Genomic DNA, 15,662 nt, shown 5'->3' on the forward strand with positions numbered 1-15,662 from the left:
ATGCTTCACACATGATGTCCTCCCCATATATACTAAACAAGTGAGGAGAAAGTAAACATCCTTGCCTAACTCCTTTTCCAACTTGAAGCCAGTCAGTCAATCCAACACCTGTTTTTACTGTGGCTTCTTGCTCCCTGTACAAGTTGGCTATCAACCTGATAGTTTGTTGAGGAAAACCCATTCTTTTCATTACTTCCCACATGCTAAACTCAGTCAAAAGCCTTAGAGTCGTCTAAGAAACACATTACCAGAGGGAGTCTAAATTCTTTATATTTTTCTATGATCTGTCTAAGGCAAAGGATCTAATCTCTGGTACCCTTACCTTTCTTAAAACCTGTGTGTTCCTCGGACATCTCTGCCTGAACTTTGGCCTCAATCCAATTTAGCACGATCTTCAATAAAATTTTGCTTGCATGAGATATTAAACTAACAGTTCTTGCCATCCTTCATATCTCCCTTTTTATGTAGTGGTATGAAAACTGATTTCTTCCAGTCTCTAGGCCATGATCCTGTCTCCCATATCCTTGTAATCAATCTATGAAACACTTTATTCCTCCATCCCCTGTGGCCTTAAATACGTCTGCTAGGATTCCATCTGCACCACCTGGGTCCTTATTGCTGTTAAGCTGCTCTTTCAACTTCATGCCTATATAGGGGAAATTCTAAATTGGAATATTCCTGGTGAGATGGCTCCTCCAAATTTTCTTTATCCAGTCTATTGTATACAGTTCCTCACAGTATTCTTTCCATCTGTTTTTGATTTACAGTTCTTCTGTTAGTAATGCTCCATTCCTGTCTTTGATGAGATTCAATTTTGGCTTAAACTTGTGCTTTAGGTCACAAACTAAATAAAACATCCTTTTATAATTGTGCCTCCTCATCTGGAACTCTATCTCTTAACATTTATTAGTATAAAACTTTTCCTTGTCCTGTTTGATAGCTCTTCTGACTTCTCTATGTAATCTCTTATATTATGTATCCCTGTGTCTCTTTGTTTTTCAAACCATCTTCTTTTGATTAGTTCCCATGTTGAATCTGATATCCATGAGTCACTTTGTCTTCTTATTGGGCAGAGATACTTCTTGGCTGTATCCTGTATTATCACCTTGACTCCTTCTCAAAGCATTTCTGGTGAGTTTTCCCTCGTTGGTCTCCAAAAAAAATCATCCAACCGAGCTGATGTTCTTCTGTGAATCCACTAGGAATTACTCTAACATTCAGTCTAATGGGATGTGCCTGACCTGAAAGTTTTCGGAGTATCAGTTTTTACTTTGACTCGTACTAGCTGATGGTCTGTACCACAATCTGCTCCAGGTCAAGTATGCACATCAGAGATGTTTGTGTTTCACTGCTGGAGAGTCAGGATGTAATCAATCTGGTGCCTTGACCTATCAATGTTAGATATCCAATTATGGGTCAGTCATAGGTGTTTCTGGAAGCAGGTATTGGTAATAACTAATCTGTTAGCTTGGGCAAATTTCAACAGTCTTTCACCAAGGATGTTACGTTCACCCAGATTAAACATGCTACACTCCGACCTAACTCGCATACTCTTTCCCACATTTGCATTTAAATCCCCTAAGATGTAAAGTATGTCTATCATTTTTAGGCAGTCCAAAACAGTCTGTAGGTTTTCATAGAATTCCTCACTCTCTTCTTCAGGCCTATCTGTGAGGGGCACATAAACTATCACAATTGATACATTGGTAGACTGAGCCTCAAGTCTAATAGAAGTCCTATCATTAATGGGGTTATAACAAAGAAAGCTTCTTGCCTGAGCTGTCTTCAGTATCACAGATTGATGCTTTGTTACCACCAGTAAACAACTAGCTTATCATCCTGTCTTCTGAAGTGACTTTCTCCATTCCATCTGGTCAATACCTGTCTATCTCTTTACAGACAATCTCAAGAGTACCCATCTGTAGACCCTGAACATTCCATGTGCCTATATAAAATTGCCTTCTAAGATTAATCCTATACCTTCTGTGTTCCTCATTCACAATATCACTGACTTTTGTTGGAGACTGTAATATACATCTCAAACAGGACCCTCTGCCTAGTCAGAGCCTGAAATGCGACTCTGTTTTTTCTGTGCGACCAATGCAGCATGAGATGTATTATAAGGCACAACCATATTAGCATTTTGGAGTGAAGTCACTACAAGAAGTTAGTGATAGGGGTTGAAGAGGGCCGTATTCAAGTTGCATTTCAATTCAGAAAGTAAAGGTGGGTGGGGGACTAAAGGGATAAGGAGGAGTACTGTGGGTGATAGCAGATGATTTGCAGCCAAAATAAAAAGAATAGGAGACAGGCAGGAGGGTGGGTATAAAGGTGCAGGTGTAGAGGAAATGTGGTAGCGAGACCATTGAATTCTACTTGATCTTGGACTGCATGGGGAGAATTAAGATTAAGATCATCATTAGAACTGTTATTCAACTAGATTTTATGAGCTTGGGACAAGATTTTGGCAGAAATAATTAATTTAATTATAGAAGCACTGTCGGAAAAAATTCAAAATATATCAGGCTATGAAAGTGAACAGCCAATCGTGTAAATAACGTTTATAATTAATTAAATAATCAACATTTAATTTATGTAAATTTACATAATGAATACTAAGGATTTAATTATAAACATCAATTTAGTTTTTTCCTGAAAAACTTTGGTTTCCAAAAGTCCCTGCATATATCTCACACCAAGATTTTTTAACGTTAATTTTGGGGAAAAAAAGTGCGAGTAATATTCAAGTAAATATGGAAATGACAAAAATGATACCCCAGCATTGCCAGCTTGAAGGTGAATTTGGAGCGAGCAGTGGCAGTGTTTTCGTTGGATGTTGTGGGTTGTGCCAGAATCGATATGTGGCCTCAGACTTTGGGGTGTGCATGAAGGCATTTCGAACATTGAGTGCTGCTATAAATGATTTAATGAGAGATGAAAAAGTTATGCACTGTGCAAGTTGTAATGGTATTTATGGCTAGACTAGATATGCATTTGTTATTTGGTCACATTGTCTAGAAACATTAGATAAATTTATTATCATTTATTAATATCAGTTGGTGAGAGTGACCATGAGGTGATTACCTGGGTGGTTGCCAGCAGTGCGAGAACCTCTGTGAGAAAAGGGTATATGTGGAACTATGGGGGGGATGATTATGAAAAGCTCAGGAGACAGCTTGCAGGTGTAGCATGGAATGAGGAGTTAGCTGGAAAAGAGATCAATGCAGCTTGGGGGATTTTCAAAAACTGTTTAGTAGATGCAATGTCTAAATGTATTCCAAGGGTGAGAAGGTTAAATAATGTGGATGTGAGATGGATGAATAAAGAGATTAAGCATGCATATGATACAGAGAAAAAGGGCATTGTGGAGGCAGCATAAGAGAAGTGGAAATAACCAATTCCATGAGGTCTACAAACACCAAGCAAGGAGGGTGACTTGGTTGGTGAGGGTAGCTAAAGAGAGGTATGAACAGCAGTTGGCTAATGAGGTGTATGGGGAGTTGAGTAAACTAGGGAGTAAACTAAACTCCCACAACCTTATTTAGTAAACTAAATAAGGCTGTGGGACTTGATAATATATCACCACGTATTCTGAAAGAATGTACCAGGGAGTTGACACCTGCCTTGACATATTTTCTTAATATGAGACTTGCACTCGGTCAAGTTCCTAAGGAGTGGAAGGAGGGCAAGACTGTGCCACTTCATAAAGGAGGTGATCCAAGCATCAAACTATAGGCCTATCTGTGTGGCAGGTGTTGTGGTTAAGTTGTTGGAAAAGCTTTGGAGAACTAGGATCCAGAGTTGGGTTAATAACAATGGTATTATCTTTGATGGACAACATGGATTTGCTAAAGGGAGGTCATGTTTTAGTAATCTACTTACTTATTATAATAAAGTGACTGCTTCCTTGGACAGAGGAGAAAGATACACAGTAATATACTTGGATTTTGCAAAGGCTTTTGATAGAGTACCTCATGATAGGTTGACAGTCAAAGTAGAGCAGATGGGGTTGGATATTAGATTGGTGCATTGGATTGGAGACTGGCTATCTGATAGGTAGCAACAAGTTGTGTATAGGGGGGGGGGCGATATCCAGGAAAAGGAAAGTCACTAGTGGAGTGTCTCAGGGGTATGTTTTAGGTCCATTACTGTTTAACTTGTATATTAATGATATAGGTGAAGATTTGGATGGAGATATTCAGTTGTTTGCAGATGATGCAAAGTTGGGACGAACCATGAAGTGTAGTGAAGATGTTGTGGCCTTACAGGAAGATTTGAATAGGTCATTGGGCACGGAAATGGGAATGCGAGTTCAATGTTGCAAAATGTAAGGTTTTAAAATTTGGAAAACATAGATGGAATGCAGACTTTATGCTTGGTGAGAATATATTGTTGGAGGTACAGGAAAAAAGAGATCTGGGAGTGATAGTAGATAAGGATCTAAAATTTAGGGGACACATCGGCAAAATTGTGAAGTCAACACAAAGGCTTCTGGGAATGATGCGGAGGACACTGCCGTGTAGAAGTAGGGAGAATCTTGTTTCGTTGTATAAAGCTTTGATTAGGCCACACATGGACTATTATGCACAGATTTAGTCACCGGGTTTTCAGAAGGATGAAGAGATGTTGGAAACAGTCCAAAGGAGACTGACTAAGGTAGTTTCTGACTTCTGGAATGTCGAGCATGAGGAAAGATTAAGAAGTTGTAATTTGCAGAGTCTGGTGGACAGGAGGAAGAGGGGAGATATGATGGAGACCTACAAGTTGGTGAGGGGTTGTTGTAGGATCAATGCTGGAGACGTTTTACAGAGAATAGTGGGAGATCAGGGGAGAACCAGAGGTCATCCCTGGAAACTGTATAAAGAGGGTGTGACTATGGGAGTGAGAGGCACGCTTTTTTCGTGCAGAGTTGTGAAAGATTGGAATGCCTTACCTGAGAATGTGGTGTCTGCAAAGAGTTTGAATGTGTTTAAAACACGGTATGATGAGCTGTGTGTGTGTGTGATGAAAGGACCTCCCAGATGAGTCTTTGACTCCATGAGGTCTTCGGGTGGTAATAATAATAATAATAATAATAATAATAATAGCCAGCATCCTAAAATCCACTTCTCAGCAGCAGAAGAAGAAGAAGAATGAAATATGAAACGATTTATTAGGTTCCCATTTATAGAAAGCAAACAAATACTGAAAGATATTTACACAAACAATCATACCAACATCCAGTCTAAGAGTATATCCTAAAAACACTAACACAGAGCTAGCACTATCCATTTCAATGATACTGGTCTTACTGGTGAACTCACCTACCTTCACACACTTTTAGTCAATGATATACTTTCCAAAAAATAGATAAAATTCAAAATGCACACAAAATGACAGCAAAACCATTACTACTCCATATATTCAGGGCACATCTTGAAAAGACATCCAGATTACTTAATAAATTATAAGCTCCACACTACATTTAAACCATATATCAAATTAACAACCCTCATCTGTTCACTTAAAGAAAACTCCATTCTTTATCACATCCCAAAGCATATGAAGTGTCCTGTACTTCATATACTTCTGACCTAACTTGCTAGCGATAGATGGGAAGATCTGTTGACATTTTGCAGATCATGCTATGGACACCTCTTCACATGGGATTAGATCGAAAAAAACTAAAGTGCTACACAGAAGTCATTACAAGTCAGAAAGCAATTTTTGGAATCAGCTGTAGCTTTAAGACATTTCCCCAAACCTCTACAAGTATGGCGATATCAATTTACCAAAAACTGGGAGACAGTCATTTTAAGATCAAATGAATACTTGTTAACATCTCTCTCTCTTGCTAACAATATATGGCACCAATTAGTACTTCAGTTCTTTATGTTCATCCATTACAATTTTAGACTTTTCCAAAAGTTAATTTACTAACTTTTGTTGTTGTTAACATACTGTGAATCATTTGTGCTTTAAAGATGCTGGGTATAAAACCAGTAAAATTTACTCATCAGCAATTAAGTGAATAAATATATTATTATTGTCTCAATGTCTTGTTATGAACAAAAGTGTTGAAACCTTAAGATAAATTGCCAAAACATAAGCTCTCTACATGTCTCACACCATGGAGAGGAGGCTTTGTACTATGTATAGAGATAGCTTGTGAGTCTTTCTCTCTGCAATGCATGTTGCCTCCCTACTCTTCCTCAATACTCTGCCACAAGTCATCATAAATTACTTTTACATGACATATGCAAAGACACCTATTATAGTCATATTATTCTATAATTCATGCTAGAATTATAGAATAACATTCTATAATTCATTTTACTACAGAAAAATAAATAAATAATAGCAGGCTGGCTTTTCTAAAAACCTTAATAAAATGCCTTCCAAATGGCAATATCTTACAGCATACATGAAACCTCTTCACACTGGAATATATTCACAAACTTTTTCTATTTGCCACCACTTCCAGCAGCATGTCATTATTAAAACTGTTACTAACAATCATCAATCTCTGTTCCAATTAGGCAGCTCTCATAGCTGAATTTAACCATATATGGCACACCTTCATAGCTAATGGCTACAACTGCAACAGAATCACTTATGGCTTGAGACGAATACTCCATGATGTAGGCTTAATCCATAGACTACATCAAAGTCACAATGCTTGCAAAACCATCATTAAAATGGATAAATTTGAAGAAACCCAAAAAGTGTTTTCAAATTTTCCACTGCAGATCTTCCTCTGGGCTCTGTGATTTAATCCATTTATTTCTTCACATTATACATTAACAACCTTCTCTCATTGAGCTCAAAATCTATCCACCAGTTTGTTTATGATAGCGCTCTCCATTCCTCCTGTTCATAAGATAAACCTTGAAGTTCTCAAACATCTCACGAGCTTCAAGATCACCTATAACACTGCCCTGAGCAATGACCTCCTTTAATAGGATGAAAATCTTGATACTTCAGTGTTTCCAAAACACTTTTTTTGTTTGTTTTTGGAATTCTCATAACATTCAGCTAACAGTTAAGATCTCTTTCTCTCCCAAACTTGGAATACTACTTTCATATTTGAGGTGGTACATCATAAAACTCTCTAAAAATTCCTGATGATATAAAGAAGATGGCAACTCAACTAATTAATAACCCTTCTCTCTCTCTCTCTCTCTCTGCTACTCCCATTCATCTTTTATTCCATCTACCTTTGGCATGGAATGGAACATCCTTCCCCATGAAATATTATTACCTGAGCCTACAACTTCCAGCTAATCAAAAATAATAACAGGTTACTTTTTTACTTGAACCTTGCTCACACACTGCACTGATTTGCTATACATTTTGTGGCATCTTGTGTGAGTGTGTGGGAGTAATATAAAATAAAATGCTCGTTTCAAACTAGCATCAATGAAACATAGCTAATGGTAGGTATGAATACAACATTTTTTGAGAAAAGAATTTTGTCAAAACACAAAAATCAAACACACTTGGCTACTTGCGCTAGTTAAGGCATGACGCTTTCAATGGACAAGTGTGAAATCAGAAAAAATTTTGTGTGAAGTCATAACAAAAATTTTAGGGCTAAAATAATTATGTTTCTCTGTTTACCAAATAATGAAATGCGAAACGTTTGCCTTTTTCGCAATGCTTAAGAAAATAGACATCAGGTAGCTGTGTTCCCATCGCAATAATCATATTAGGATCGCTTACTCTTCGCAATCTAGCATCAAACGGAGCCATAACTACCAATAATAATAAAATTCCTTTGCGTATACCAGCTCGGTAAGTTACATTTATGAGCCGAATATTGCTACTTCTACTACAACTCAGACATTGCGTAGGCTACACAGATAGCAGGGAACACAATTTACAGGTACAGAACTGAAATGCGTTTTTCTTACTCTAAGTTATTACATATGATTCAAAAACAGAGAGGGGAAAACTTTTTTTTTTTTTTTTAATATGCAGATTCACAAGAAGACGAGTTACATCTGAGTAACCAGGACGACGACCTAAAAAGTTGTACACGCATCACATTTGCGCACGCGTCATAATTTGAAGAGTATATTGGTCTCCAATTGCTATTCATAGAGCACACTGGGAAATAATAGTCTACATGTTTGTATTAAGTTTCATATAATACTGAACGTATTTTTATATATTTTTATAGCAACTAATACCAAAACATATTCTCCTTACCACAGCAAATACAATAATCATACTTCATATGTTACTATTGGTATGTACTAGACAATTCATTAAAACCAACGCCACCTTTCAAACATGAAAAATACATGCCGAAACTTCAGATTCAACTATAGTATTGTGTGTATAAAACAAGATACAGCACTGACGATAAGACATTATGCATATAATCAGCATCAGCGGTGCTAATATGCCCTTAAGCTTTCACGACCTTCCAAGTATATTTACATTTCGTAACTAACTATAATTCTAGAGTAAGTTGGTTAGCCAACTTACTCTAGAATTATTCTTATTTACATTATTCTTATAAGAATACTTCATATGTGAATAGCGTGTGTTCTCCTGGCCGTTTGCCTGAATGCTAGTGGAAAAACTCTAGCTTCCGAAGGAGGTTAAAAACTTTAACATTCATATGAGACCGACCAAATCACCTTCAATTAAAAAGTCATTATTATGAAGGCTCTGCACATTCTAGACGTCATTCGAACCCAGATCTTTCCAACCGAAGGTCATCATCAAAACCACTGTTATATTGTATAACCACTCATGATATGTGATTCGTAACTTATCATGTTCGGTTTTAAAGTTGTTGTTTTTTTTTAATTTAGAAGAATGTACTCAGAAAATTGTTACGTTTTGACTAAAATAATATTCTACTCCCTAGACGGGAACAACATAGGCGTTAGCTGATTTGATAATAGTATTTTTCTAATGTCCTTCTAGTGAAATTATCTGCATACTATGGGCAGCTTCTGGAAATGTGAGAATATATCCACCTTCTATTTCTATACAAATGTTTCAGAGGAAAATGATGCCAAGAAGTTAGCCTTAATAGCCTGTGTAGCTCAGTGGATGTGGCGTTTGCACACCATCGCGCTAGGCCGCACGAAGGAAGTCTTGGTTTCGAGTCTAGTCGGCGACTAGAGGAAATTTTTCTAAGCCTTTTTTCGACCGGTTCCCGAGTTAGTCGATCTCTGGCACGGGCAAACAGGTTTTTCCTCCCGGAAACTCGGGTTTTTCGTCCTGTAAACTCAAGAAAATCGACCGTAGAACCCACATTATTTCAGACATTAAATATATTGTGTTAGGGTTAGAGACCACGAGATGGCGGCACATTTGAGCCGTCTCTCTTCACTGCGTACCGCTTAATTAGTGATAGCCTTGGGCCATCTGTCTCTGATTGGGTACCAGTGGAGATTGAACTGCCCACTCAGTCTCCAAAAGTTAGATAGGGCTAAATGGCCTCGCCTACTCCCGTTTATACGGGAATAAAAAGGCGTTAGCTGATTTTTTTTTTTTTTTAGTTAGCCTTATCTTTGTAAGTGAGAAAGATGAAGGAATGAAAGGAGAGAAGTCACATCCTGCAGTTTTTGGAAGGGTCCAGAAATCTCGACTGCCATATATACAAGAAATAAGCATAATGTATTTTGCCCTTAAAAAGTTCGATTTGGATTTGTTGATTTTTTTTTTCTGTAGTGATCAGTTGTATTGTAAACTGAGTAAGAGATTGAGAGCTGAAAGAAATCTTTTAAAAATAGCATTGTTTCAATAGCCCTAGAAGGCCTGAAGAAACACCGTTATAATTTCGATTCTAGAGTCCGAGTAGAAGAACTTTTTTTACTAGCGAATTTTAGCCAGATATCGAGTTAGTTGATCTTTCAAACAGACAAATAGGAGTTTTTGGTGAAGCTGGCCCATGGCAATTCGTAAAATTCACCAGTAGTATGGGCAACTGTCAGTGATAGCTAAGATTGGAGATTGGCTGCAACACGTCTTCAAAAGGTTAAGGACAAATGGCTCTACCTTCTCCCTTTGGAGAATACAATAAGTTACCAGAATAATTTCAAGAGTAACTCATGCTCAAACGTAAGTGTTTTAACCACATTTAAAAAACAAAAATATCCATATATAGAACTGGCTGCATCTGAGATATCAGTATATTGTTATTAAAATACAGAATACTCGACCATAAAGTGAAATGCTTCGACGTTGCTCATTTCGCAGTTTCGAAGGTGTTAGATGAAATTTTTAATTGTGTCAGCTGTACAGTTTAATCTAGTAATTCGTCTCACCCATAATCACACGCAAAAAAATCCTTGCTCTCATATAAAGAACAATAACTTTTTCAAAGCCATTTTTCGACGGGTCCCAACTTACTCAATCTTCACAAGTTTTTATCCAGGAAACTCAATAAAAACGACCGTAGAACCCAAACTATTTCAGACAAGAACATATCCTGCTAAGTTTAGTTACCAAGAGATGGCTGCACGTTTTTTGCCAGTATCGTCATCGGTTGCCGCTTATAATTAATGATAGTCTTGGGCCAGCTATCTGATTGGCTACCAGTGGAGATAGAACTCCCCATTCAGTAAAAGATAGATAGGGTTAAAACACGGCTCGCCTACTCCCTATAAGGGAATAAAAGGCATTAGTGAATTTGTCTTATTTTACTTTAATGTTTTCCATGTAAAATTTGCTAAGCCTTCCAATAATAAACTAGAGCAGGGAACTAAAAAAAGATATTTCAAACTAGTGTCAGAAATCCTCCTCTTCCAGGAAATGTTTAATAAAAAAAATCAGCTAATGCCTTTTATTCCTTATAGGGAGTAGCCAAGTCTGCTTTAGCCCTAACTAACTTTTGAGGACTGAATGGACAGTTCAATTTTAACTTGCAGTCAATCAGAGATAGCTGGCCCAAGGCTATCATTAATTTAAGTGGCACATAGTGAAGAGACGGCTATGAAATGCCGCCATCTCATGGTACCTAACGCGATAATTTAATGTCTGTGATATAGTGTGGGTTTTGGGATCAATTTTCATGAGCTTAAGGGACGAAAACCCCGAGTTTCCGCCAGAAAAAACATACTTACCCATGCCAAAGATCGAGGAGTAACTCGAAAAAACAAAAAATTGTATGTTGAAAAAGCTTAGAAAAAATTCTTCTATTCAGCGACTAGAATCGAACTCACAACGCTCTTTCTTGGCAGTATAGTGCTGAGGAATTTAATCACCACTTTCACCAGTTACACAATGGAGGTGATGATTCAGGTTTCAAGAAAGATTTAATTATTGATAAAAATTATTGTTTATGGGCATTCTATTTAGCATATACAAATAAGTAGTCCTACTACATATTGAAGTCCTACTGTCTTTCATACGTGCTATATATCCTACAAACTTTTTATTGTTGTTATTATAAATAGCTTCCTTGAATCCAGGTCCCAAAAAAAAAATCAGCTAATGCCTTTTTATTCCCGTATATAGGGAGTACGCGTAACCGTTTTAGCACTGTCTAACTTTTGGAGATTGTTGGGCAGTTCAATCTCCACTGGTACCCAATCAGAAATAGCTGACCCAAGGCTATCACTAATTAAGCAGCACGCAGTGAAGAAAAAAGGATCAACAAGTGCCGCCAATTCGTGGTCCCTAACCCTAACACTCGTACTTAATATCTGAAATAATGTGGGTTCTACGTTCTCGGTTTTTTCTCCTGAGTTTCCGGGAGAAAAAACCAGATTGCCCATGCCAGAGATCGACTAACGTGGTCCCTAATCCTAACACTCGTACTTAATGTCTGAAATAATGTGGGTTCTACGTTCTCGGTTTTTTCTCCTGAGTTTCCGGGAGAAAAAACCAGATTGCCCATGCCAGAGATCGACTAACTCAGGAACCTGACGAAAAATAGTTTAGAAAAATTTCTTCTAGTCGCTGACTAGATTCGAAACCAAGAGGTCTTCCTTCATGCGGTCAAGCGCCTTGGTGTGCAAACGCCACATCCACTGAGCTATATAGACTCTTTGAATCCAGGTTTTATTTCTTATTTCACTGTGTCTTACGTAATCTTTCTTGCTCATACAGGGTGATCCAGAAGTCATGCACATCAAAGTTGAAACTAAACTGCTTTGAAGTGTTTCATTTCTAATTATTCGTTTCGCTTATAGATAATTATATTGGCCACTGTTGTGTAATTTATCTGCCATGTGTCTGATATTGGGCGTCCATTGCATGGTTTTGGTTATGAGGAAAGCAAAACGGTACTTTCCCAGAAGCAATGAGTTGCTATATCGAATGTTATTGTGCCTATCGTTCTTACAATAGAAAAAAAAATGTTGTAGAGGAGTTTTGTCATCCCAACTCTGTTGTTCTCCAAAATTCGACAGTTACACTGGGATTTCAGGAAACTGGATCAGTTGCAGAGAAACGACAGCATGGAAGACCTTCAATTTTGACTGAGGCTAAAGTGGCTGAAGTACACTGTGTTCACCTTCAAAGAGTCTTAGAAAACAAACCACACAGACAGCTATGTCATACGCAAGTAATTAGAGAGCCACCAAACCAAACAATTAAAGCTTCATCCATACTGTTCACTCAATTCAGTAATTGAAGCCACTGCATAAGAAAAAAGGTGTTGTAGGTGGTTTCGATCATTTGTTGAAGAAAATGAAGTTCACGTACTGAACAATGTTTTTTTTTTCAGTGACGAAGCGTGTTTCCACTTAATTGGATATATCAATAGCCATAAAAGAATTTGGTCATCGGAAAATCCTCATGTTTTCCATGAGATTTCCACTAAAATACTTCACACCACCCTTGCATTCTTTGAAAATGTGAGTGTGGTGTGAAGTATTTTCTTTGAGACGACATTGAACAGTGCCTGTACCAAGATATCATCACCCAGTTTGTGGCCCTCCTTGATATTGAAGAGCGCGATTGCTGCTTTCAGCAGGACGGCGTTACTTGCTATACATCAAATGAACCAATGCAATTGTTACAAGAGTTTTTTGTGACAGACTGATTTCTAAAGAACTGTGGCCCCCAAGATCGTCAGATTTGTCACATCGAAATTTCTTCTTCTTATGGGGTTACCTGAAAGGTAAGGTGTATAAAAATAATCCCCACACAATCGATGAACCGCAGACGAACATCACTGAACCAATCAGAGTAGTCAGTAATTCCATGGTTCAAAAAGTTGCTTCCAGATGGGTAAAAAGATCACGTGCCTGCGTTCAATAACGAGGCGGCCATTTTCAACATTTACTTTAGTATTGTTATTTATTTTTGCATTTGTAAAGATACGGTTATTAGCTTTGCTCGTAGAAAGTGAGTTCTATAAAGTTTGTCCCTAATATTGAAAACGACGTTTATTTTATGATGTGTGCGACTTTTGGATCATCCTGTATTATATATTATTCAATGTATTGCCTTTTAGATTATTATTAATATTTGTTCTTCCTTTTTGTTGCATTCTATGCCTCGCTGTCGTAGGTTATTACTGGAGGAATAATACTATTAAAAAGAGTTTGATCTTGAATATGAATGTTTCTCTTTGTAAGTCAATGCCGAAAATTAATTGTTCACTTTGGTTTCGGTATTCAGACCACATGTTTCTAAACATATAATAAGTTTAATAAAATTAACAATATGACACATTATATTTCGTACGTAGTCAGCTTACATCATCAGGGATACCAAAACTTAAAAAAAAAAAAATCAATTACACATAGCTGATTATCAGAACTTCACAATAAGTACATACTAACAAGTGACCAGAAAAGAAAGAAATAACCCATCTTATTAATAACTCTATACGCATTGGAACAATTCCACTTTACACCACTATCCATTGTGAAAGATAGGAATAATTAAAACATTACGAGATAGAGCCTACAACATTTCCAGTAGTGTAAAAAAAAAAAAAAAAAGTGAACTGTGATACCCGAGATGTACTTTTTTCCTCGATACTTACCATCCAGAGACGATAAACAAAAGTATTAATAATACTCTGAGAGTTCCTTTACATTAACAAGATTTCAAGTATTTAATTACGTTACCTAACATCACGAATATGACAAATTTTCCATTCATTCTTGATTACAACGTTAAAGTGACATTTTTGCCAATTTATAAAATCGTTTTTATTTATTTCTTTATTATGTTTTTTTTATTTTATTTTGCCATGGTATAAGATCTCGAGTTCGTACCAAAACTTCTACATGCACCTGAAAAAAAGTGGAATTAACAAAATTCACTGCTCTTGTGGCATTTGCTATGTAGGCCACACGGGAAGGTCTCAGGAGCTTAACATTTCTGAGCAAGTAAAATGTTTTTAAAAAGGAAGGCAGCATTTGACAGGGTTAGCCTTTCATTCAACAAACATAGACCACCAAGCTGTTTGGAAAGAAAAAGAAATGCCGCGTAATAATTGTCTGATAAGAAAGCTTGATAAATAATTACAAACACAACTCGAGGAATCGCACAGCGTATAAGATAAAATCAGCTGCGTGGAAAATGTGGAGAAGAAGCAATAAGAAAACGTGCAGTTAGTATTTTTACAAGGACATAAGGAAGGCATTTCGAGTTACAATGGCATTTAGAAACTAGTAAATGAAATTAGTGCCGTATTCTATTTCAAGGAGATATTGGTAAGAATCTAGAAGTAATATGCAATTATAAAATATGCGTCCTTTCCTTTTGTGTTGCACAGCGATCAGTATTCATTTCAGACAAATTATGGAAACTACAACCGTTTTAGAATTAATTTCTTTAATTACAATCTCATGACGTCACACACACACAATGACGTCATCATCTGAACAAGCAAACACGTCAACATTCCTTATCTTATCTTGATCTTCATCTTGTTCCGAGTGCCCGGTATACTACTGTTACCTCTAGTAGTAATATTTTATTATGCTTCAAATATTTAACTGCACACCAGAAAAATATACCTGTAACGTTAAATTCATGCCGTGCTAGTTTCTCCTGAATCTAAAATGTCTCCAAAACTTCATCTTCCATTCAGAAGCAGGTGGCGCTGTCTCTATCTCTATATTGATATATGTTTCTTTATCTCTGGGAATATAAGAATGAAAGAATGGGAAAACAACTCACAGACTGCAATAAAAGATCTCAGAGAATGTATTTCTTTTTCAAAAAAGAAACATGCACAAGAACAGCTCCCCCCCCCGTTTCTTGTCCAGAAACACTTAAAAAAAGAGAAAAAAAAATCAGCTAACGCCTTTTTATTCCCGTATATACGGGAGTAGGCGAGGCCATTTAGCCCTATCTAACTTTTGGAGACTGAGTGGGCAGTTCAATCTCCACTGGTACCCAATCAGAGACAGATGGCCCAAGGCTATCACTAATTAAGCGGTACGCAGTGAAGAGAGACGGCTCAAATGTGCCGCCATCTCGTGGTTTCTAACCCTAACACAATATATTTAATGTCTGAAATAATGTGGGTTCTACGGTCGATTTTCTTGAGTTTACAGGACGAAAAACCCGAGTTTCCGGGAGGAAAAACCTGCTTGCCCGTGCCAGAGATCGACTAACTCGGGAACCGGTCGAAAAAAGGCTTAGAAAAATTTCCTCTAGTCGCCGACTAGACTCGAAACCAAGACTTCCTTCGTGCGGCCTAGCGCGATGGTGTGCAAACGCCACATCCACTGAGCTACATATTAAAAAAT

The 15,662-nt window shown here is 37.3% G+C and overlaps 1 protein-coding gene across 4 annotated transcripts in view; it reads right to left on the minus strand.

The window, feature by feature from the left end:
• Positions 1–8,281, minus strand: part of rasp (protein-cysteine N-palmitoyltransferase Rasp) — a 265,799-nt gene extending 257,518 nt beyond the window's left edge. For 3 of the 4 annotated variants that reach the window (XM_090395697.1, XM_090395698.1, XM_090395695.1), the window contains exon 1: positions 8,191–8,281. The gene's annotated coding sequence lies outside the window, so the exon portion shown is untranslated. Of the gene's footprint in view, positions 1–7,599; positions 7,718–8,190 lie in introns of those variants that run through there. The other variant, XM_090395696.1, reaches the window with a different exon arrangement.
• Between the last annotated feature and the right edge of the window lie 7,381 nt (positions 8,282–15,662).

The sequence above is a fragment of the Typopeltis vanoorti genome, chromosome 7, assembly GCF_054136105.1.
Source record: "Typopeltis vanoorti isolate ZY-2024b chromosome 7, IOZ_Tvanoo_1.0, whole genome shotgun sequence".
In the NCBI taxonomy this organism is placed as follows: domain Eukaryota; kingdom Metazoa; phylum Arthropoda; class Arachnida; order Uropygi; family Thelyphonidae; genus Typopeltis; species Typopeltis vanoorti.